This window comes from Cnephaeus nilssonii (genome assembly GCF_951640355.1).
Source record: "Cnephaeus nilssonii genome assembly, chromosome: 5".
NCBI lineage: Eukaryota > Metazoa > Chordata > Mammalia > Chiroptera > Vespertilionidae > Cnephaeus > Cnephaeus nilssonii.
In genome coordinates, this window is record NC_137076.1 from 77,187,094 (window position 1) to 77,210,628 (window position 23,535).

At 42.5% G+C, this 23,535-nt stretch overlaps 1 protein-coding gene across 7 annotated transcripts in view; it reads left to right on the top strand.

The window, feature by feature from the left end:
* Positions 1-1,590: 1,590 nt before the first annotated feature.
* The window catches only part of SMAD5 (SMAD family member 5), a 48,260-nt gene continuing 26,315 nt past the window's right edge, over positions 1,591-23,535 (top strand). The window contains exons 1-3 of one of the 7 annotated variants that reach the window (XM_079771885.1): positions 1,636-1,724; positions 2,488-2,705; positions 5,895-5,933. The gene's annotated coding sequence lies outside the window, so the exon portion shown is untranslated. Of the gene's footprint in view, positions 1,725-1,956; positions 2,377-2,487; positions 2,706-5,894; positions 5,934-23,535 lie in introns of those variants that run through there. The other 6 variants (XM_079771888.1, XM_079771886.1, XM_079771887.1 and 3 more) reach the window with 6 other exon arrangements.

Below are 23,535 nucleotides of genomic sequence, written 5' to 3' on the forward strand. Positions count from 1 at the left end.
CTCTCCAAATTGGACTCCCTAGGTCAGGGGTGGGGAGTTTTTTTCTGCCAATGGCCATTTGGATATATATATTTTTAAAATATATTTTTATTGATTTCAGAGAGGAAGGGAGAGGGAGAGTGAGACTGAAACATCAATGAAGAGAATCATTGATTGGCTGCCTCCTGCACACCCCCTACTGGGCATGGAGCCAGCAACCCAGGCATGTGCCCTTGACTGGAATGGAATCTGGGACCCTTCAGTCCCCAGGCCGTCGCTCTATCCACTCAGCCAAACCAGCCAGGGCCATTTGGATATTTTTAACGTAACGGGCCATACAAAATTATCAACTTAAAAACTAGCTTACTATATTTGGTCAAATACTTAATTAACTCACCCCTAATGCCTTGGCAGGGCCAGACCAAATGATTTCTCAGGCTTTATACGCCAGTAGGCGGGACATTCCCCACCCCTGTCCTAGGTGGTACACTATCATATTCTAGGAAACGCTGATAGTTTTGGGAAATTGGATGGGGAAAGCATTGAGAATAGCCCCAAGTACTAAGGAAAGAGACTCTTGCCCCAGGAGATGGAATGGAGTGATATCAACCTATGGATGGCCTCTGCTCTGCAGGGTCCCCACCTGCCCAGAGGCTTGGTTCCCCACAGGATATCCCTTGCCCCCAGGAGGTGGAGGGGTTGTGTATCTTGAGCTACTGGGGCTGAACTCCCTGAGGGATACTTGGGGGATCTCCAAAGTGGCCACTGGCAGCATTCCCAAGTGTCTGCAAGGGTGGGGCTAGGAGCGGCTCCAAGATTTCCATATAGGAGGGGTCTGGGGCCGCATCTAGTAAGAAGCTGTAAGAAGATACTCAGGAGCTTGTTTTAAAGATACTTTTTCGGAGGATGAAAAAAATACAACAAATTCATCACGCAGATTTCTATTACAAGTCAATAAAAATAGTAAAGTTGCATCTGATGATGTCTTTATTGGCTCTTTATATATCACTGGGTACATCTCCAATTGTCCATGTTGAGGCCAATTATTTTATTATAAAGTGGGTTGATTTGGTTAGTGGAGATGAATAGTGGCTATGGTGGGGGTGGGAGCTAGCCCACTCTCACTTCTTTTTTAAAATCCTCACCCTAAGATATGTTTATATGTTTATTGATGGGAGAGAGAGCAAGAGAGAGAGAGAGAGAGAGAGAGAGAGAGAGAGAGAGAGAGAGAGAGAGAGAGAGAGAGAGAGAGAGAGAGAGAGAGAAACAACCTTGGGTTGCCTCACATAAACGGCCCGACCAGGGATTGAACCCACAACCTAGATACGTGTCCTGACTGGGAATCAAAGCCGAAACCTTTCAGGTATACGGGGTCAACGCTCCAGTGAACTGGGCCGCCCGGCCGGGGTCCGACTCTCACTCCTGGCCTGGCCCCTGTGGCGAGAAGCCTGGGTGATTGCAAGCCGGGTGCGCGGGCGCCGAGCCCCGCCGCCGCGGAGCTCCCACCAGCGGCGGGCGGGGCGGCCCTCCCATCCAGCCGCGGCGGTCACTCGGGTGCTCACGCGCATGCGCCGACCTCCGCGCGGGGGGGTTGGGGGATAGGGGGTGCCCTCGGCTCTTTCCCTCCCTCATCCGGGTCCTGGGCGAGCGGGCGCCGTGCGCGTGTCCCGCGGCCGAGCTGCTAATAAAGTTGCACCGAGGGGAAGCGCAGCGACGGTGGGGAGAGTGCGCCCGGCGGCCGGAGGGTGAGTGAGGGGCCCGGGCGCGAGCGGGAGCGGGAGCGGGAGCGGGGCGCCGGCTGAGCTGGACGCTCCAGGCGGACTCGGGCCGAGGCGGGGCGTTCGGCGCGGACGCGGCAGAAACCGCCCGGGCCTGCCGGGAGGGAGGTAGGCCGAGTCCCGGCCTGCTGGGGTCCGGGCGGGCGGGGACGGGGCGGCCCGTCTGGCTGCGGAGGCCTCGCCCGCGGCCGGGGGCGTCTTGAGGCGGGGCGGAGGCGGGTCCTGGTCCTGCGCCGGCGTGACCGCGGGGTCTGGGGAGGGAGGTGTTGGGGACGCCCCCGAGGGGCTCCCCGGCCCGGCTTCTGTCCAGAGGATCGGGTGGCTCTTCCTCACCCCAGCACCACCCCGGTGCGATGGCCGTGCTCGGCGGAGCATCCTGGTCGGCCCCACCGCAGAGCTGTCCAGTGGCCTGAGGAATCCGTGCCGCCGTCGCTTTGTGTTTCAAAGATAAGGATCCACGCTTATCGGTGGGAATTACACTCGGGGCAGTTGTGACCTGCCACTGCACTCAGCTGGGTGTTAGACCCGGTGCCTGCCACTTGCCCTGCCCGTTTTCACCGCTGCAGAGGTTTCTTCTGCTTCGTGTGAAACTTAGGCACAGCTGCGCGGAGAGTGCCAGGTAACGAGTTTGCCTTCATCGTAGTCAGCCCCTGCCCAGGTCCTTCACTTCGGTATCAATACTTAAGATTCATATTCCGGTCCCCCCCCTTTTCCTTTCTTCCCCTTTCAGCTGCTGTTATTACGTGGAGTTTGGAGCCTAAGCTTTGAAAACTCCCATGTGGCGCCCGTCTTAAGTTGGAGCATGCTCAGTAGCCAAAACAGATTTTGGTTGCAAAAAGAGCTGGGACGAGGATAGTCGGGTATTTGGACGTTTTCCCGCTTCCTAACAAAATGTTCCAATTCTGGGTTTGGTGGCATTGGAGAGTGAAGCTGTAGGCCAGCCTGGAGGTGAGGAATGCCTGAACACCCTGGGCCAGATCTCTATCTTGATTGTAGAGACATTGTTTCCTGACCAGCTGGAGATCTTGGGGGGGGGGGGGGGGGGGGGTGAGAGAGAGCGAGCATTCCTGGCCGCCTGTGCCTTGAAATGGGTGTGGCGCTAAGTATATCTTGTTTACCTTATCTTTCTATGGAAAAAGTTTTCAGTCTGGTTGGGTTTGTCACATCATGCCTGTTGCCTAGCACTACCAAACGTGTTCTTATCTAGCACCAAAGGCTGGATAGGTGGAGGTTGTGGCTTGGCCTCACAGAAGTTGAGAGGAAAGGGTACTTGAGTTGCTGTTTTTTTAAATTCTTAAAAAAAAAAATTGTTTTAAAAACTGGAATACAGTACTTAAATTTCCTTAGAGTGCCCAGATTACCCAGAGTGAATTAGTTTTCAATGTTAATTTGAAAGTTGCAAGGTTGAAAACGTTAGTCCCAGTAGGTATAGTAACATCCAAGTAGTTTAAAATTTCTGTTTGATACCAGAAAACAGTAGCTAGACACAATGTAATAGTTTCACATTTTATTGGTCCGAATATTGTTATGAAATTAGTGGGTTCCAAGTTAAGCTAGGTATTATTTTTGGATTTGAACAAATTATTTTATATTATATATATATTTTTTTACTTCTTTGCTAACTCTTATTCCTCTAAGGTGAACCGGGAGATTACAAGAATACAAAACAACTCATAAAAGACAAAGTAACGTAACCTTCATAAAAGTTATACATATTTTGTTTAGACTTTTAATTTAATTTTTGTTGCGACTGTCAGCATCCTCCTTTCCTTCCTCTCTACATTGCTGCTCCCTCAGTGTGCTTTACCATTTCACAGAGCTACTGTTATGGCATAAACTAGTCTAGTTTATTTTTGTTAAAAAAAATCCATTCGTCCCTTAAGTGTAAAAGTTAGATGCATCTTCTCAACTGACTTTCCTCTTAGATTTTAAATGCATCCGTATGATATCATCTGGTTTAAAGGAGGAAGAGAGCAGGGAGCTGGAAAAGAAAAGAATAAAATAATTTTCGTAGAATCTGTGTAGATTTGGTAGTATTATCTACTTGTCTGGTTCACTGTGCTAGGCGCCACAGAAATGGGTAGATTGATATGTGCTGCATTTCTTTCCCTCTGGCAAAGTCAGCTGTTAATTTCAGTGGGAGACAGTGGCAGAATGTTGTTACTAATGAGGTTTGAATCAGATAGTTGTTTACTGTTGGTTATGTAACATGTTTCTGGGAGTATTATTAAAAGTTGCCTTCTGTTGCAAGGTAGAGGCAAGTAAATTCTCCTTACCCTCTTCACTGGGTTTTAATTCTTGGCTGAACCTGAAGGCACATTAGACTATAACCATAATTATACCTGGGCAGCCTGTCTGTTTCCTGTTTTCATCATGAACCCAAACATTATGATTTGCAGTGATGATCTTTTTTGTCCTTTGCATTAAACAGAGGCAATATGTTTTTTTCTCTCTACTGAAACCAGATTTGTAACTTGGTCAAATCAAAGATAGTGGCTTTTAGTCTTTTGAAGACTAGGCAATAAAATATCAGTTTTTTATTTCTTAGTAACTTAAATTGAAATACTATTTTAAAAAATCTATTTTATACAAATTACTTGCTTGTGTTTATGTAAATGTTAATGTTACCAATACTTTGTGGAGTCTTTGAATTAAGAAAGCCCTTTTTGTTTATGACTTATCAGTGTTTATTATTACCAGATGTATATGTTGGATTAGGCAGTGAGCCACACATTTGGTTGAATTTCAGAGCTGACTTGAGTACACTATAGGATATTGCTGCCTTTATTCCCCTGGTTTATCCGTCTTCCCTGTTCTTTTTACTTATAGAAGGTGTGTGGTGTGTGTGTGTGTGTGTGTGTGTGTGTGTGTGTGTGTGTGTGTGTGTCTTCTTCCTTCTCCCTCTTCTCTCAGCCAAATAGTTTTATTTCCTCGTGTGTGTGTGTGTGTGTGTCTTCTTCCTTCTCCCTCTTCTCTCAGCCAAATAGTTTTATTTCCTCGTGAGTGTGTGTGTGTGTGTGTGTCTTCTCCCTTCTCCCTTTTCTCTCAGCCAAATAGTTTTATTTCCTCAAATGTTACAGGCATCTTATATCCTGTGTGTTTGCTAGTCTACTATAAGGTCAGAGACACTGGAGATTTCCTTTTATAAAGGACAGTAGCAGCATGAGGGATGATTCTTTTCTTCACCAGCCTGAATATCGTGGGGGAAAAAGTATCTGGGAGGTTAGGACTCAGGAAGGCTGTACAGAAATGGGGTGCTTTCCCACCAACGAAGATGGTCATGACCCCAGGAAGCCTATTCATGCTTTTCCACTTTAAAAGTTAATAGGATAGTAGTTATTAAAATTTTAGTGCTGGATTATCCAGTTCATTGCCATTGTCTAGAACTCTGAATCTGAGAGGTATGTTTACTAGGTGGAGGGTTAAGATAGAAAATTCTTTTTGAAGATCTGCTAAAAATTTTGTTAGAACCAACTAAATTCCCAATCTTATAGGTCACTTTCATATTCTAACAGCTTTTATCATTTTACTCCTTTGAATAAATGGGATAATTACAAAATTTTTTTCCATAAATAATCAGCTACAGTTCTAGGCTGTTTAGTTTTTATATATTTTTGCCTTCATCAGCTAGATGGGAAGATTTTCGGCCCTATTCTGGTAGGGAGGTGGTTTCAGAAGGAATTTTTTTTTATTGGATTTATTGGGGTGACATTGGTTAATAAAATTATAAAGGTTTTAAGTGTACAATTCTATAATATATCATCTATGTATTGTATTGTGTGTTTATCACCCCAAGTCTAGTCTCCTTCCATCACCATTTATCCCCTCTTTACCCTTTCCTACCTCCTCTCACCACTCCTGCCCTCTGGTAGTATTCATACATTTGTCTATGAGGTGTTTTTTTTTTTTTTGTGTGTGTGTGTGTGTGTGTGTGTTTGTGTGTTTGTTTTTTGCTTAATTCCTTCACCTTTTCCACCTAGCCCCCGAATTCCTTCTCCTCTGACAGCTGTCACTCTGTTCTCAGTATCTATGAGTCTGTTTCTGTTTTGTTAGTTTATTTTGTTCATCAGATTCCACATATAAATGAAATCATGTGCTATTTGTCTTTCTCTGACTGGCTTATTTCTTGGCTTATAGCATAATGCGCTCCAGATCCATCCATACTGTCACAAAAAGGTAAGATTTCTTTCTTTTTTAAGGCCAAGTATTCCATTGTGTAAATGTTCCACAGCTTTTTTTTTTTAAATCAACTCATCTACTACTGATGGGCACTTGGGCTGCTTCCAAATCTTGGCTGTTGTAAATAACATTGCAGTGAACGTAGGGGTGCATATATTTTTTCGAATTAATGATTTGGATTTCTTCAGATATATTCCCAGAAGTGAAATTGCTGGGTCATAAAGCAGTTCCATTTTTAATTTTTCAAGGTAACTCTATACTGCTCTTCATGGAGGTTGCACCAGTCTGCATTCCCACCAACAGTGTACTAGGGTTCCCTTTTCTCCACACCCTCACCAACACTTGTTGTTTGTTGATTTATTGATGATAGCCATTCTGACAGGTGTGAGGTGATATCTCACTGTGGTTTTATTATGCATTTTCTCATGATTAGTGACTTTGAGTATCTTTTCATATGTCTGTTGGCCATTTGTGTATCCTCTTTGGAGAAGTGTCTATTCAGGAACTTTGCCAATTTTTTAAAGATTTTTTTGTTGTTGTTGTTAATTCTCAACAGAGGATATTTTTCCCCATTGATTTTCAAAGAGAGTGGGAGGGGGGAATTGGGGAGGAGGGAGGGAGGGATGGAGGGAGGGAGGGATGGAGGGAGGGAAGGAAAGAGAGAGAGAGAGATCAAGATCGGTTGTCTTCTACAAGCATTCATACCAGGCTGGAAATTGAATCTGTAACCCAGTTAGGTGCTCTTGAATGGGAACCAAACAAGACCCTTAGGTAGGTGGGGCCCACTCTCTAACCATTGAGCAATGCTGGCCAGAGCCCTTTGTCCATTTTTTAATCAGATTGTTTTTTGTTGTTGTTGAATTGTATAAATTCTTTATAAATTTTGGATATTAACCTCTTATCAGATGTATCATTGGTGAATATGTTCTTCCATTCAGTGGGTTGTCTTTTCATTTTATTAATGGTTTCCTTTGCTGTGCAAAACTTTTTAGTTTGATGTAGTCCCATTTGTTTATTTGTTTTTGTTTGTTTCCCTTGCCTGAGGAGATACATTAGAAAAAATATTGCTTGAGAAATGTTCAAGATATTACTGCCTGTGTTTTCTTCTAGGATTTTTATGGTTTTAAGTCTAACAATTAAGTCTTTGAGTTTATTCTTGTGTATAATATAAGAAGGTGGTCTGGTTTCACTTTTTTGCATATATCTGTCCAATTTTCCCAACACCGTTTATTGAATAGTCTGTCTTTATCCCATTGTATGTTCTTGATCCTTTGTCAAATATTAATTGACCATAAAGGTGTGGGTTTATTTCTGGGCGCTCTATTTTGTTCCATTGATCTATATCTGTTTTTATGCCAGTACCATGCTGTTTGGATTATTGTGACCTTGTAGTATAGTTTGATACCAACTTTGTTCTTCTTTCTCAGATTGCTGCTGCTATCCAGGGTCTTTTGTGGTGCCATATACATTTTTGGAATATTTGTTCTAGTTCTGTGAAATATGCCATTGGTATCTCAATAGGAATTGTGTTGAATCTATAAATTGCTTTGGGTAATATGGATATTTTATCAATGAATTCTTCTTAACCATGAACACGGTATGTGCTTCCACTTATTTGTATCTTCTTCAATTTCTTTCTTCAGTGTTTTATAATTTTCTGAGTACAGGTCTTTTACATTGTTGGTTAAATTGATTCCTAGGTGGTGGTGGTTTTTTTCGATGTAATTATAAATAGGATTGTTTTCTTCATTTCCTTTTCTGATAGTTCATTATTGGTATATAGAAATGTACCAATAATGATTTCTAGATATTTATTTTGTGTCTTGCTTCTTTGCTGAGTTAATTGATCAGTTCTAGTAGTTTTTTGGTGGAATTTTTAGATCTCTCTCTATAGTATCATGTCATATACAAATGACAGTTTTACTTCTTCCTTTCCAATTTGGATGCCTTGTATTCTTACCTGATTGTTGTGGCTAGGACTTCCAGTACTGTATTGAGTAAGAGTGGTGAAAGCAAACATCCATGTCTTGTTGCCTATTGAGTTTGATGTTGGCTTTGGGTTTATCATATATGGCCTTTATTGTGTTGAAGTGTGTTCCCTCTTTTCCCACTTTGCTGAGAGTTTTTATCATAAATGGGTTCTGGATTTTATCACATGCTTTTCCGGCATCTATTGATATGATCATATGAATTTTATCCTTCTTTTTGTTTATGTGATGTACCACATTTAATTGATTTGCAGATGTTGTACCACCTTGAATCCCAGGAATAAATCACACTTTATCATGGTGTTTGATCTTTTTAATATGCTGCTGTGATAGTTTGCTAATATTTTCTTAAGGATTTTAGCATTTATGTTCACCAGGGAAATTGGCCTGTACTTTTCTTTCTTTGTAGTATCTTTATCTGGTTTTGGAATTAGGATAATACTGGCCTTGTAAAATGAGTGTGGGAGTCTTCCCTTCTCTTGAATTTTTTGGAATAGTTTGAGAAGGATAGGTGGTAGTTTTTGAATGTTTGGTAAGATTATCCTGTAAAGCCATCTGGTCCAGGACTTTTGTTTGTTTGTTTGTTTTTACTGCTTCAATTTCATTAGTTGTAATCAGTCTATTCAGATTTTCTGATTATCCCTGATTCAGTTTTGGAAGATTGTATGTTTCTAGGAATTTTTCCATTTCTTCCAGATTGTCCAATTTGTTGGCATATAGTTGTTCTTAATATTTTCTAACACTCCTTTTTATTTCTTTGGTGTCAGTGGTTACTTCTCTTTAATTTTTGATTTTACTTATTTGGGTCTTCTCTCTTTTTTCCTTGATGAGTCTGGTTAAAGGTTTGCCATTCTTGTTTCTCTTTTCAAAGAATCAGCTCTTGGTTTCATTAATCTTTGGTATTGTTTTTTTAGACTATTTTGTTTATTTCTGCTCTGATCTTAAGGAATTTTTTATTAGACAGTTCTGTGTGTGCACTACTATAATTGTAATTCACTTTTGGAAACTAGTTGTTAAAGTACATTTTGTAAACAAGTTTGTTTTTTTTCCTTGAATTCTTTGGTACACCAGTCTCTGACTATAATGTATATATAATTTACAGACTGGTGTATTCTGTAGAAATTTGGAAATAGTTTGATCTGTTTTTAGGTTTTAATTGGATTTTTTCTTTTGATTTCCATATATGTTATTTTGTTATGACTGAAAATAATAGTGAGAAAAATAAAACTGATGTCACCTTCCCACCTTTCTCTGAGCATAGCAACTGGAGTCCTGGGAAGTCTCACATTTTTCAGATTAACTGTGACCTCAGAATATGGTTGGTGCTTTCAAGGCAAGTTTTGTTTTGTTCAATTTTGTTTTCATGATGTGTTAGGATCTGCCTAGCATCTATCTGGTAGGTTGTATAACTTGAGATCTAGTTATTCTGGTTTGTATGTTCTCAGGAATTGGGGGCACTGCAGACATATTTCAAAGCGTAGCCTTTAATTTTCTTTCCACTATTCACATCTTTCTGCTCACTTAAATGAGTGCCTGCTTAATTCACTGACCATTTCCACTCTTGGGGGTTGAAAGTGTAAATTACATGAATACTGCCTAGAGCTGAAAAGGTATCCAGAGCCATATTTGCTATCTTTTCTTTTAAGTAGGTGACTTGAACTCTGGGGTGCACATGAGATATCTGTGGAACATCTTCATAAAACACTGGAATATATCTTGTGTACACAAATTAGCACTTTGTGCTCTAGAGACACGTAATATAATGATTTGGTATCCGTCCTTGATGATTTTATAATTTAAAGGAAAGCACTATAAAGATTGACCAGCTCTGTGTCTATTCCTGTGCCTACAGGCCTATACAAGTATACTTGAATACATCTGGTAGTAATGTAGGGAATCTTGCAGGCTCTGTGGGGGTGAGTGATATATCTAGATCAGGCTCTGCTTAATTAGAGGACTTAGAGGAGCAGATGAAGTTTAAAGAGTGATTAAAAACTGGGAAGCAAAAGTCTGGATGTGGGAGATAAAAAAAGTATAGACTTGTGTGGGCACAAAGAGAGGCTAGGCAAGAAAATTATGCTGTGAAAAGTATGAGGGACCATGAGTTCAGCTCCTGAATGGCTTTGAATAATTCTCAACCACTATGAAAACTTTTTGATGCCTTTGGAAATTGGGATCACTGGTGGTAAAAGTGGTGATTTAAGTGTTTAAGAAAATGGTTTTGATGCTCATGTGATTATATCTCCTCTTCCTTATAAATGTTTCCTTAAAGAATAAGATTTCTGAATCTAGGAGACCTTGTGGGTAAACTTGTTCTTGGTTTCTTTATCTTCTCTGCCTGCAGCATGATTGTGGCTTACATATTTTGTCATAGTTATAGACCTGGGTCTAAGATTGGTTTGATAGTGGTGGTGGTGGTGGTAGGGGGTGTCTTGCTGATACTTGGTGACTACTATTGATATTAGAACCACAAGGGTAAGATATTTTTTAAGTTTTATCACCAACAACCGCAAAAAAGTTACCCTTGAATTTAGTATATAGGCAAGTGACTTTCTTCTATTGCAGGTGATCTTAAAGTCCTTGGTTCTCAAACCTGCTACATAACTTGGGACTCGTGTTAAAATGTGGGAGATAGGACCCTCCTTTCACCTGATGAATCTGAATTTTGTGGTAATGAGTAATTTGTTTTTTAAACCCCATCCTGCAATTGTTTGTACAGGTTTGGCTGAGAAGATGGTGGGTTGTGACCCATATGGGCCTTTAATTTCATGGGTTGATATGCTCAGGAGATTTTGTTTTGGCTAAAGTGTTGGGCGAGGTTTTTGAATTGGTTTGTTTGCTTTCTATTTTGGATTGAAACAATTAGAGAGATGTTGGAGCAAAAAGTGAAGTAGCTGTTGCTATGAATTTACCTCTTAAGTTTGGGCATGAGCAGTAGCAGTATGTGTCTCTTTGTCTGTCTGTCTATAGGAGAGTGTTGAGGGTGATTTGTATGTGTTTGTGGGAGTTGGTCAGGAAGTCCTAATTGGGTACCTCCAAGTAAGAACAGGACCTTTGGGTTCTTGATATTAATATGAGTTCATTTGAATTAGAAGCCTGGTGAAGCTTAACAACATTTTATTCATACATTCAATGTACATAAAATGTGACTCCTGATCTTCAGCTTCATTATTAGCATTCCCCAAATCGGTTGATGAAAAATCCCATTCTTTCAGGAGCTTTATAATCACTGTTGACTCCTCTGTTCTTACATTCCCCTTATCTATTCTATCAGGAAACTTATTATCTCCCAAAATATATGTGATATTGTCTACTTCTCACCTCTTCACTGCTATCTCCCTGGTCTAAGCCATCATCATATCACCTAGATTCCTGTAACTCTGAACTGGTCCCCCTGGTTTTATCCTTGCTGACCCCACTCCCCCAGTTTATTCTCAACACATCAGTCAGAGTAATCGTATATAATAAAAGCCTGATATACTAAGTGTCCGACTGTTCCATGGTTCAACCAGTCGCTATGATGCACACTGACCACCAGCGGGCAGACGCTCTGACCAGTAGGTTGGCTTGATGCTGGGGTCCGGCCGATCTGGACTGCTCAAGGCGGGCTGGACACGCCCTGGAGCCCTCCCGCAGTCCCTCCCCGGCCCCGTTCGTGCACCGGGGGGTCCCTCGGCCTGGCCTTCACCTTCTCTCAATCGGGATCCCTTGGGGGATGTCGGAGAGCCAGTTTCAGCCCGATCTCTGCAGGCCAGGCTGAGGGACCCCACTGATGCACGAATCCATGCACTGGGCCTCTAGTTGTTTAATAATGTCATGTTTCCACTTAGAGCTCTCAAATGGGGTCTGAATTTCACTTACAGTGAAAGCCAAAGCCCTTACTGTATCCAGTATGACCAGTCTGTGTCATCTACCTGTTTGACCCCACTCCTTATTTCCCCCTCCTTGTTCACTTTATTCTCAGGCTACCCTAGTCTTGCAGTAATGTGAGTGTGCCAGGTATGCTCCCAACTTGGGATCTTTGTGTTGCCTTTGCCTGTAATGCTTTTCCTTCAGATATCTGCCTGGCTCTTATTTCCTTAAAGTTTTGACCCAGTTGACACCTTCTCAGTGAGGCCTGTCCAACCTATTGAAAATTATACTTCTCCCACAACATGCCTTTTCTACCCCACTCTGCTTATTTTTCTCCATCATGCTTTTTACCTAACAAACCCTATTGTATCACTTATTTATTGTATGTTGTCTGTTTCCTCCATTGGAATGTAAGCGACATGAAGAAAAGGATTTGGTCTTCTTTATTCACTTAAATATTCCCAGCTCCTAGAATGCTACCTCAATAAGTGTACTTTTGAATGAGTAACTTGAATTTAATAAGTTCTCTGAATATGCTTTATACTGCTTCTTAAATATTACATTCTAATAGGAGACAAAAATCAAATAAACCAACAGATAATTACAAATAGCTTAATATAGTGAAGAAGATGAACATAGTATTTATATAGGGTTATAGGGTGGTCAGGGAAGGTGTGTGGGAACATAGCTAAAGTTGAGGTCTAAATGAAGAGAGGTCTAGAAATTAGTGGTTGGAGCTTGAGGAGAGTGGTCCAGGAAGAGAATGGCATTTGTAACATATCTGAGGTACAAAAGACATTTCCAGGCAGGAAGAGAAATGCTTTGGAAAAATGAATTCTTACTAGTATTTATTCAGAGCAGAAAGTATTTTACCCTAGTTTCTAATCGATTTAAATTTCAGCTTCTAAACTTGTATAACCCTAAATATAATGAAGGGAATTCTTTTGAAATATGAATGACTCTTGTAATGTAATCCCTCTTTAGTATTTTAATACTAGAGGCCCAGTGCACAAAATTTGTGCACTCGGGGGAAGGGGGCGAGGTCTCTCAGCCCGGATTGTGAGAGGGTGCAGGGCAGACTGAGGGACCCCACCGGTGCAGGGTCGGAGCCAGGGTGGGGCGCGGGAGGTTGGCCAGCCAGGGAGAGACCGCGGGAAGGCTCCAGGGCGTGTCTGGCCCATCTCCATCAGTCCTGATCGGACCCTAGCAGTAAGCTAACCTACCAGTCGGAGCGTCTGCCCCCTGGTGGTCAGTGCACGTCATAGCGACTGGTCAACCAGTCGACTGTCTGCCCCCTGGTGGTCAGTGCATGTCATAGCAAGTGGTTTAGCGGCCTTAGCATATCATTAGCATATTATGCTTTGATTGGTTGAATGGCCGACAGGACGACCAGCCACTTAGCATATTAGGCTTTTATTATATAGGATGGCTGAGGTACAGCTATACTTTGGTTTTAAAATCTGTTTTTCCCTCTGACTATGCAAAAGTACATGTTTATTTTAAGAAGTACAGAATTGTATGAAGCAGAAAGTGTTTTGTATCCCTGCCCCACCCCCACCACTAATATCCTTTCAAAACTCTTTATGCAGGTTCTCTTTTCATTTATTAAACAAATAATTACTGAGCACATGTGTCACTCGGTTTATAGTGACGAGTAAAAACAGATATGGCTGCTCTCATTTACATTTTTCCAGAACTTACTTTCTTGCAGAGCTGGACAGATAGATGTAAAAATAAAGGTACAAGTGCTACCAAATAGAGGTATGTGATATAATAGAGGAATTTCACCTAGACAGGGTGGTCTGGGAAGGCTTCCCTGAAGAAGGAATGTTTGAGGTGAAATCAGAGATGTATGTGTGAGTGTGTATGTTTGTAATGTGATAGATTCTTTTGTAATGCATGTTATCTATCCTACCTAATAAAAAGGTAATATGCAAATTGACTGTACCATCGACACACAAGCCATGCCCACCAGCCAATCAGAGCAAGTATGCAAATTAACCCAACCAAGATGGCTACAGCCACAGAGAGCAAGGTTTCCCAGGTAACAGAGCAAGCCAAGCTTTCCGCGAGCTGTTGCAGGCCTAAGCCTCCATTCAAGCTACAAAGTTTCAATTATAGAAGGCAAACAAATTCAAACAGAAATGGCGGCAGAACGGAGCTTGAGAGAGCAAGCCAGGGTTGCCGGCAGCAACAGGGGAAGCAAAGCTTTCCGCACACCCTGTCCGGGCCCAGCTTCCACTTAAGGCTACAAAGTTTCAATTATAACCCCAACGGAAATGGCTGCCAGCCGCGGAGGGAGCCCCAGGCTTGGCTCCGCTCCAGGCTACAAAGTTTCCATTGTAGAAGGAAAATAAATTCCAGATACCAGGGCCTCTGCTCGGGTTGCCAGGGGGCGTGGCCGGCCTGCAAACCACCACAGGCCCCTCGCTCAGGCTGCCCCACACCCCAAGGGAACCCCCACCCTGATCTGGGACACCCTTCAGGGCAAACCAGCTGGCCCCCACTCCTGCATCAGGCCTCTATCCTATCTAATAAAAGAGTAATATGCAGATTGACCATCATTCAAACACACAAGATGGCTGCCCCCATGTGGTCAAAGATCCTGCCCCCATGTGGACACAAGATGGCCACAACAAGATGGCCAGCAGAGGTGGGCAGTTGGGAGGCACCCGGCCTGCAAGGGAGGGCAATTGGAGGTGATCAACCCTGTAGGAGAGGGCAGTTAGGGGTGAGCAGGCTGGCAGAGGAGGTAAGTTGGGGGCAAACAGGCTGGCAGGGGAGCAGTTAAGCATCAACCAGGCTGGCAGCAGAGTGGTTAGAGGGTGATCAGGCTGGCAGGCAGAAGCGGTTAGGGGCAATCAGGAAGGCAGGCAGGAAAGCAGTTGGGAGCCAGCAGTCCTGGATTGTGAGAGGGATGTCTGACTGCCCGGAGATCCCTCCAGGAGTCCCAGATTGGAGAGGGTACAGGCTGGGCTGAGGGACAACCCCCCTCCATGCACAAATTTCGTGCACCGGGCTTCTAGTTAATTTTATAAGGGTTTCATGTATGGTGGAGGTACCACTGCATTTCTTTGGATTTCCGAGGTACTGTTCTGTGTTATTGTTCTATCAATAGTTGCAGTTTTTCAGAACTCAGGGAACCTAACACATGCATATGGTTTTTAAGCAAGTTCTAAATCTTACTATTATCACAGTTTTCTTTCTAGCTGAGGTCATTTCTCTACGAAATGACAAAACATATCAATGTGAGAGTCATCTCATCACGTCTTCATAAACCAGAGGTCAACTATAAAAGGCCAACCATAGTTGTTTAAGTCTCTCCAAGTTCTGATTCATGTAAGAAGCACATATTCCTATGTGTTCAGTTACTGGCCTTCTGGGCTTGTATACATATTTTTTACTCTCTATTTTAATGTTCTATCTCAGTTGGCTATCATATGGAAGTAAGTCTATAGTGAAACTAAGTGATGTGCTAAACAGTATATTAAGTTCTTCATTGCGCCTTCTCTTTTTCCCCATTACTCTTTAAAATCTTTGAGGTTACAGATAGTGTTCTTTAAGCCTGAGTTTCTAGCACAGTGTATTCCTGGCTTATTAGGTACCCAATAAAATTTGAATAAATCAAATATCTACTCTTATAGATTCAACTCTCACTTCTGTTAATATGATCCCCCAAATCTACATATTCATTCCTCTTCTCATGAGCTTTAATGTCATATCTTCTTGAAGCTGCATAGGTGCTTGCTTCCTTATATCCCTCTACCATCAGCTTCTTGCCTCATCTTGGCTTTAACTAGAATTCCTCTGTTTAGTAAATGGTATCTTTATTCTTTCAGCTTTTAAACTTTACCTTTTTTGTTTGCCCCTGTTTCTATTCTAGGTAGTCACCAAGTCTTATTGATTGTTTATTTGTAATATCTCTCACATATTCCTTCCTTATCTATATCTCTGCTTTCATCACTTACCTTGTTCTGTGTACCACCACCCTTGTATATCTTCCTTTCATAGTTGGGATTACTACTATGTTTTCCAACTTCCTTTTCTGCCATTTTGTCTCCTTCAAATGCCTCTTTAAACATATCTTTCTGCTTAGGTGGAACTCTACATGCACATAGGATTACTTCCAGCAGCCTGACTCCTTAGCCTTGAATTCAGTCTTTCCCTGTTTGGCATTTATTCTGTGGTGATGCTTTAACCTTTTGCTTCACAAACTGGTTAATTGTATCCTCCTAGTCTCTCCTGCCTCATTTGGCTTAAGTGATACTTGGTTTTCCTTGTTCTTGACCTTTATTACCAACTGGACTGTGAATTGTAGATTTTTATACCTTTTGATTGTTGCTCCCCAAATTTGTGCTAATATGATGAACAGTTATCCACGTCTCATCCTTAAGGCTTGTATTAACCTCCATGTAGTGTGTGTGTGTTTGGGGAGACGGGCCTGTCAGAGCTTGGCTTTTTGTATATTTGCTAATAAGCCCTTCACTTTTTGTCTGTCTCTAGTCATTTATAACACAGTTAATTCTTCTTAAGCAGTTTAATTCACAAGTATATAATCTTTTTACCTTTTTTTTCCTTCCGTTTTTCAGTTATATTGGGATAATTCCTCTTGCATTATTTTCTATTTATAGATCTAAGTGTGATAGTGTTTGACTACTAGATTTATTATATTCACTCAAACTGCAATATTGATAATTGACTGACTCACTGTACACAGATTGTCCTGTGTATTTATTTCTCAATGGGTTTTTAGATAGGGTGGCAGGGGGATTCTCTGGTTTTTAAGCTAGAAATAGAAATTGCATGAAAGATGTCTTGGGCACTGTTCAGTTTCATTTGTTTTTTGTTTTATTAACTTCTTGGTTAGCCCACTGTCATTGTAACAAGTCTTGGCTTTTAAGGAAAAGGTTCAATAATATTCAGTCTTTTTTTACATTCTAAAAAGGTTGGTTTAGTATCGCCTCCGTAAGAGCAAAAAAGAGAAAATAGAATTTGTCTTCTATCCCTAATTGTGCTATTGAAATAAGGCTTTAATATTTGCAAGTAGTAATTTTTACATTTGCTTCTTATGAAGGTTATTGCAAAAGAAAATCTATGATTTAGGTTTCTTGAAATCTACTTTTTTTTTGTTTTCTTAGGAACTAAATACATCACCTTTAAAAATAATAACATATATTATTCCCAATGGTGTACTTCAGGATAGCTTTAATGTGTTAGTGACCCAGGATGAGGATGGCAGAGGCACAAGTAAGAATTCTCTCAGACGTCAGGTTTTCATGTAGAGCATTGTCTCAAATATCTGGGCTGTCAAAATATATCTTCTCTTCTACTTGAAGAGAACTCAGAGGTAAGAAAGCACTGGAGCACATGAAAGTACTAAAGATACAAATTGCACACTGTGTGCTAATTGGGTCCTTTTGGAGATAGAAGAAAAGTGCATTTTCGTTAGTTAGTTTATACATCATTAGGTAGTAGTTAAGCTTCTCCAAAACCAGCACTGAGGAATGTGGAAGAAGCTATGAGGAATGGAGAAAGAGGAGGCAAGAAATGAGGAGTCAAAGAAATGAGAACAAAAGACGGGGGGAGCAATAGATAATGGCGGGAGGTGATGGGATCATCAGAAAGGACTTTGGGAGAGGAGAAAAGAAAAGCTGCAATTTTTTCACCTCCTAACATCTCTGAGTTAATTGTTTATCTCATTTAATTCTCAGAACTTACATTCACTATATAAAATAGGAAAGAATGAGGATATAGGTGCGTTAGATCCAGAATTTGAACCCATAACAGTGCTTGGCATAGTGAGTATTTAATAAATGTTAGTGGTCTTTTTCTCCTCCTCCTCTAAGGAATATTATTTTCTTTGCTTTAGCAATTGATTTTGTATACTTAATGAGAAATTCTTTTATAACCAAGGAAAAGATGCTGTTGAAATCCTTGAAATAACTGTGTTGTTTTTTTGAAGAAAGTTGTGTCTAAAAGTCTACCTTTTCAAAATCTTTCGTGCACTTTCATCTATTCATTTGGTTGGAGCATCATCCCACGTCAGTCAGTAACTATGCATCCTATTCTCCATGCTTCCTATAGTGGACTAGAGGCCCGGTGCACGAAATTCGTGCACGGAGGGGGGTTGTCCCTCAGCCCAGCCTGTACCCTCTCCAATATGGGACCCCTCGAGGGATATCCGACTGCCCGTTTAGGCCCGATCCCGGTGGGCAGTCAGATCCCTAAACAGGCAGTCAGACATCCCTCTCACAATCCAGGACTGCTGGCTCCCAACTGCTTTCCTGCCTGCCTTCCTGATTGCCCCTAACCGTTTCTGCCTGCCAGCCTGATCACCCCCTAACCACTCTGCTGCCAGCCTGTTTGCCCCCAACTTACCTCCTCTGCTGGCCTGGTCACCCCTAACTGCCCTCTCCTGCAGGGTTGATCACCTCCAACTGCCCTCCCTTGCAGGCCTGGTCCCTCTCAACTGCCCTCCCTTGCAGGCCAGATGCCTCCCAACTGCCCTCTCCTGCTGGCCATCTTGTGGTGGCCATCTTGTGTCCACATGGGGCCAGCTATATTGTGTGTTGCAGTGATGATCAATCTGCATATTACTCTTTTATTAGATAGGATAGAGGCCTGGTACAGGGGTGGGGGCCAGCTGGTTTGCCCTGAAGGGTGTCCCAGATCAGGTGGGGGTTCCCTTGGGGTGTGGGGCGGCCTGAGCGAGGGGCCTGTGGTGGTTTGCAGGCCGGCCACGCCCCCTGGCAACTCAAGTGGAGGTCCTGGTATCTGGAATTTATTTTCCTTCTACAATTGAAACTTTGTAGCCTGGAGCGGAGCCAAGCCTGGGGCTCCCTCCGAGGCCGAGGCCGGCAGCCATTTGTGTTGGGGTTATAATTGAAACTTTGTTGCCTTAAGCGGGTGGGCCCGGCCAGGGTGTGCGGAAAGCTTTGCTTCCCCTGTTGCCAGCGGCAACCCTGACCTGCTCTCTCAAGCTCCGTTCTGCCGCCATTTGTTTGAATTTGTTTACCTTCTATAATTGAAACTTTGTAGCTTGAGTGGAGGCTTAGGACTGGCCAGGGCAGGCGGAAAGCTTGGCTTGCTCTGTTACCTGAGAAACCTTGCTCTCTGTGGCTGTAGCCATCTTGGTTTGGGTTAATTTGCATACTCACTCTGATTGGATGGTGGGCATGGCTTGTGTGGTGTCGGAGGTATGGTCAATTTGCATATTTGTCTATTATTAAATAGGATTTCCAACACAGCACAGTAACAGGTTCATAATGATAATTAAGTCTTCAAGAAAAGCACATGTTACATTTAGGTCTTTGTGAACTAATGATAAGTGGTTTAGGAAAATGCTCATTTAAAATGAAACCACTTAAAATGCAGATCAGTATTTTCATACTAAATTGTGACTAAAAGATCTGATTGGGACTTTATCTTGAAAAATTAAAATTTTGGATAAACATTAGGTTATAATTATAAACAAGCATTAATTTTATAACGAACAAAGAGTGAATCAAGTGTGAATGGATAGGCTTATTTCTTCTCACAAAATAATTTAGTAGCATAATATAGTATCCTATCAAACATGATATTTGTGGTGCTGACATTAAGAGGATTTTTGTTTTTTTGCAAAAATATCCATAAAAATATATATATTGCTTTCCCCAAGAACCTCTGTTAATTCTTTGATAGTCAAGTTATTCTTTCTCTACAAACAATAGGCTTGTTTACCGATCACTACAAAAGTGATAAATTCCTGAAGCTCTGTTCTACATCACTGCAAACCCACTACAGGAGTTTCATCCATCTGGACCATAGTGCATCACTCCATGGGTTTTAGAGGCAAAGTGAATTGCAAATCTGATGCTAATACTGCTTGCTGTGCCATGAGTGATAAAGTCCTTTGTCTCTGACCCAGGAGTCTCATGTATGTTGTGGAACTTACTTATTTGCTTGTAGAGTAGTAGGGTAAAATTAAATCCCACGCCCTATATTTTTGCTATCATTTTAATAAACTTTGTGAAATTTTACAGTTTTTGCAAATTTGCAGTTTTACTCATGGTTTATGATGATGGATGGAGATGCTAAGTGAATGCGAACTAATTTTATAGGTGATCTGCTCACTAGTAAATTTTTAAAAGTTTTTTTTTATATTGAAGTATATCTTATAATAAAGTATATAAATCTTACGTGTATAACTCAGTGAACTTTTACATATGCGTACATTTATGTTGTCACCCAAATCAAGATATAGAAAATTTATAGCTCCCCAGAAGTCTCTCTTGTCCCTCATATTAGTAACATTATTGCCTCTAATGACATTGGTTAGTTTTTCCTCTTTTTGAATGTCATATAGATGGAATAATATAATGTTTAATATTTTGTATCTGAATTCTTCAGTATTATATCCATGAGATCCATCATGTCTTTTAGGAATGGAATAGTTTGGTCCTAGGAATTTATGTTTAGTATTAATAAATATTGTCAAACAATTTTCCAAAGTAGTTGGGTAAATTTATATCATTCTGTATTTAAAGACTTGAGTGTAAGATTTGTCCCTACCCTTTTCGTAGTGCTAGTTTTTTTTTTTTAAATTAATTTTAGAGAGAAAGGAAGGGTGAGGGAGAGGGAGAGAGAGAGAGAGAGAGAGAGAGAGAGAGAGAGAGAGAGAGAGAGAGAGAGAGAGAAACATCCATCTGTTGATCGAACCCACAACCTGGTTATGTACCCTGACTGGGAATTGAACAGGAGACCCTTTGGTGCATGAGATGACGCTCCAACCAACTGAGGCACACTGGCCAGGACCCTAGTGCTAGTTTCAAGAAAGCATGAGTCTTAGGTTTTAAAATCTGACACTCCTTATTCTTTCTGAAGCCAATCTCTTGAAGTCTTAACTAATGACATCACCATTCACCATTCACGAAGTCGTTGGCCTTTTCTTTGTTCACATTCTTTTTAAACTCTCTCTTGTGTTTAACCTTCCACAGTATCTTTGTATCTAGTTCTAAGATCTTCCTCATAGTGATACTTTATCAATAACTCTCTCTCCTCTTTTCTACCAGTGAATGTTCCCTAATATTCGGGTATTTACCTACTGCTCTTTTTATTCTGTTGAAAACCTACATTTTCTTTACTATTTCAGCTCTTTGTACAAAATTTTAAATCTGTTTCTCATCTTTTCTTTGCTAAACCTATATCTCCAGTCATGTCCCTTTTTCCAATAGAGTTAACCATCTTCTCTGCTGACTAAGCCACTTTCTTAGTATCCTTAATTCTGTTAATGGAATTGTCATTATCTTAGTCACCTGGATTTAAAATTTGAAGTTATCTTTTTAATTGCAAGGTACAGTTGATAGAAAAATCAATGGCCATTCATTATATACTCCCTTAATATGTGGTATGGCACATGGCATAGTGCCAAGTGCTGAAGACTTGTTCCTGGGAAGATTTTGTATTCCATTTGGGAAGTTAAGATATATTTTTATCATTTCAGGTATTATTTATTAATTATATCAAATATAATAAATGGCCATAGCCTCTTTAGGGTGGAGGAGTAAAGGAATTTTTTACAAAAGGGGGTGGGTTTGAGCTTATCATTAAGGATGACTGAGATTTCTCTTGAAAGATACAGATGGGCCGAAACCGGTTTGGCTCAGTGGATAGAGCGTCGGCCTGCGGTCTGAGGGGTCCCAGGTTCGATTCCGGTCAAGGGCACATACGTTGGTTGCGGGCACATCCGCAGTGGGGGGCGTGCAGGAGGCAGCTGATCAATGTTTCTGACTCTCTCTCTCCCTTCCTCTCTGTAAAAAATCAATAAAATATATTCTTTAAAAAAAAGGTGAAGGGAGTTTCTTAAAAAAAAAGAAAGAAAAAAGAAAGACACAGATGGGCAGAGGTGCAGGGATTGGGGTTGGATCAGAAAGTGTGTATAGTACAGTGGTAGGTATATTAGACAGAGACAAGATCTAACCAATATTTGAAATCTTCACTCTTCCTCCTTTGAATACTAATGTTCATAATTCACATTTGAATAGCACTTTTCAGTTTATAAAGTATCTATTACTGATACCTTTTTTTCCAACATTACTTCTGCTACTTCACTGGTTGCTCATTATCTGCAGTTGGCTGTGTAGTTACCAAAGGGAATTGTACCCACTCTTGTCAGTGGAGTGCCACTGCACATCATTTCCTCTTGTCATTAACTCCAAGAGCCTCTTAATGGTGCAGAGTAGTGGTCTGCCTAGAGCAGGTTCATTTAAGTTAATGTGCTTAAAATATCACAGAAGGCAGTAGGAATTATAAAATTATAAACTGTCCTTTTCTCGGTTAAACTTTGAATTATCTTTAAATTTATTCAGTACTAGAGGCATGGTGCACAAAATTCGTGCATGGGTAGGGTCCCTAGGCCTGGCCAGCGATCGGGACCAATCTGTGGGGCTACTGGCGGGGCGATCAGGGGGCCCCCGCTGGCACCTGCCTTGGCTGCTCTGCCCCCTGCCGCCGCCGCCCCTGCTCGCCAGCCCTGCCCCCTGCCGCCGCCGCCACTGCCGGTCGCCTCCCTCTGTGGGGTGACCAGCAGGGCAAACAGGGGGCCCCCACTAGCACCTGCCTTGGCTGGCCTGGGGCCTGTGGGCTGGGGGCAGCTCCTGCATTGAACATCTGCCCCCTGGTGGTCAGTGCACATCATAGCAACTGGTTGTTCCTGCGGGATTGGGCGGAAACTGGCTCTGCAACATCCCCTAGGGGTCCCAGATTGTGAGAGAGTGCAGGGCAGGCCGAGGGACCCCACCAGTGCACAATTGGGGCCAGAAAGGGATGCGGGAGGTTGGCCGGCTGGGGAGGGACTGCGGGAGGGCTCCAGAGTATGTCCAGCCCATCTCACTCAATCCCGATCGTCCGGACCCCAGCAGCAAGCTAACCTACTGGTCGGAGTGTCTGCCTCCTGATGGTCAGTGCACATCATAGCGAGCAGTTGAGCAGCCTTAGTATATCATTAGCATATTATGCTTTGAACTAGTGGCCCGGTGCATGAAATTCGTGCACGGGGGGGGGAGTGTCCCTCAGCCTGGCCTGCACCCTCTCCAATTTGGGACCCCTCGAAGGATGTCCTACTGCTGGTTTACAGGGATGGGGCCTAAACCGGCAGTTGGACTTCCCTCTCGCAATCCGGGACTGCTGGCTCCTAACTGCTCATCTGCCTGCCTGCCTGATTGCCCCTAACCACTCTGCCTGCCGTCCAGCTCTCCCCCAACCTCCCCCTACCGCCAGCCTGCTCACCCCCAACTGCCCCCCATGCCAGTGTGCTCGCCTCCAACTGCCCCCCTTGCCGGCCTACTCGCCCCCAACTGCCCCCCCCACCCCGCTGGCCTGCTTGCCCCCACCATTCCTCCCCATTGGCCTGCTCGCCCCCAACTTCCCCCCTGCTGGCCTGCTCACTCCAAACTGCCCGCCCCCGCTGTCCTGATTACCCCCAACTGACCCCCACTGACAGCGTGCTCACCCCAACTGGCCCCCTGCTGGTCTGCTCACCCCCAACTGCCCCCCCCCCCCACTGGCCTGATCACCCACAACTGCCCTCCCCTCTTGGCCTCTAACTGCATCTACCTTGGCCTCGCCACCATGGCTTTGTCCAGAAGAACGTCCGGAAGGTCTCCTGGAAGTTCTCTCAGTATAATTAGCATATTACCCTTTTATTAGTATAGATGGTTGAATGGCCGACTGGTGGACCAGACACTTAGCATATTAGACTTTTATTATATAGGATTCTT